Source organism: Chrysochloris asiatica, unplaced genomic scaffold (assembly GCF_000296735.1).
Source record: "Chrysochloris asiatica unplaced genomic scaffold, ChrAsi1.0 scaffold00010, whole genome shotgun sequence".
Classification (NCBI taxonomy): Eukaryota; Metazoa; Chordata; class Mammalia; order Afrosoricida; family Chrysochloridae; genus Chrysochloris; species Chrysochloris asiatica.
The window spans coordinates 38631326-38633158 of NW_006408528.1; positions in this window are offsets into that span (position 1 = coordinate 38631326).

Consider the following 1833-nt stretch of genomic DNA (forward strand, 5'->3'; position numbering starts at 1 on the left):
GAGATGGATCAGCCAGGTGGCATCATTGATGGACTCAAGTGTGGCAGCAGTAGTGAGGTTGGCCCAGGATCGGACATTGTTTCCTTCTGCTGTGCATGGAATCGCTATGAGTCGGTTCTGACTCAATGGCACCTGACAACAACAACATGAGTCGGAATCAATTTGAAGGCAGTGGGTTAATGCTATATGTAGTCTTTTATATATGACTTCCTTCATGGAGTTATTTTCAGGTCCTTCCATATGATTGCATATGTTAAATGTTCATTCCTTTTTATTTCTAATATCCCAATGTATGGACATCTCAAATTTGTTTATTCATTCATATGTTGATGAACCTTTGGGTCATCTCCAGTTGTTAGCTATTAAAAATAAACCTGCTATAAAACACTTGTTGTATGGACAGGTGATGTTACTTATTGTATGGACGTGTGATGTTACTTCATTTGTGTAAATGCCAGGAGTGATTGACCAGGTCATATAGTAAATGAATGCTTGACATTTTAAGAAATGGTCTAATTGTTTTACAAAGTGTTTGTACCATTTTACATTCTCACCAGCAATGCATAAGCATTCTAGTTCTCCACACTCTCACAATCACTTAGTATGGTTGTTGTTGTTATTGTTAAGTGCTGTTGAGTTGGTTCGGGCTTATAGCGACCCTGTATATGGTTTCTGAGAAACAGCCAGTATGTTTAAACTGCTGACTTAGTATGGTTAGTTGTTTTATAATTCTAAGTGATGTGCGTTGTTGTTGTTAAGTGCCGTTGAGTTGGTTCCAACCCAGAGCAACCCTACATAGGGTTTCTGAGGAGCACCTGGTGAGCTTGAACCATCGACCTTGTGGATCAAACTGACTGCAGTCCAGTGCATTAAGCCACAGTGCCATACCAGGACTCCTAAGAGAAGAAAAAATGTGATCTTTGCATTTTGTGAACAATTAATGATGTGTAGCATTTGCTAATTTGCCATCAATATATCTTCTCAGCTAATGTGTTGCTTCAAATGTTACCCCTATTTTTTAATGGGGCTATTTTATTTTCATATTGAATTTTGAGAGTATTTTATGTATTTTAGATTTATCGTTTATCAGACATATGATTTGCAAGTCGTTATTCCCAATCTTCAGTTACTCTTTTCATTATCTTAAGAATGCTTGTTGAAAAGCAGCTTGCAATTTCAATAAAGATTAATTTAACAATTTCTTTTTTTGAATTATACTTTTGGTGTCTAAGAACTGTTTTCCTAAATAAATGTCACAGTAATTTTCTCTCTGTTTTCTTTTAGTTTTATAGTTGGAGGCTTTACACATAGATCTATGACCCATTTTAAGCTATTTTCAAAATTTGGTGTGAGGTATTGGTAGTGGTTTGTTATTTTGCATATTGATATTTGATTTTTCAGCATCATTTGCTAAAAAAAACCCATCCTTTTTCTGCTGAACTTCCTCTGGAACTTTGTTATAAATCAATGCATCATATCTGAGTGGATCATTTCTGGATTCCTATTCTGTTATATGGAGTCCTGGTGTGGCGCTGTGGGTTAATGCACTGGACTGCATAGTTTGAATGGCAAAGTTGGGAGTTCAAGTTTACCAGCCACTGCTCGGAAACCCTACACAAGGGGCTTGGAATCGACTTGAAAGCACTTAACAACATTCTGTTATATGGATCTATTTCAATGTCATATTACCTTGATTACCATGTTGTTTGTTGTTAGGGGCCATCGAGTCAGCACCTACTCATAGCAACCCTATGTACAACAGAACGAAACACTGCCCGGTCCTGGGCCAACCTCACAATTGTTGCCACGCTTGAGCCCATTGATGCTGCCACT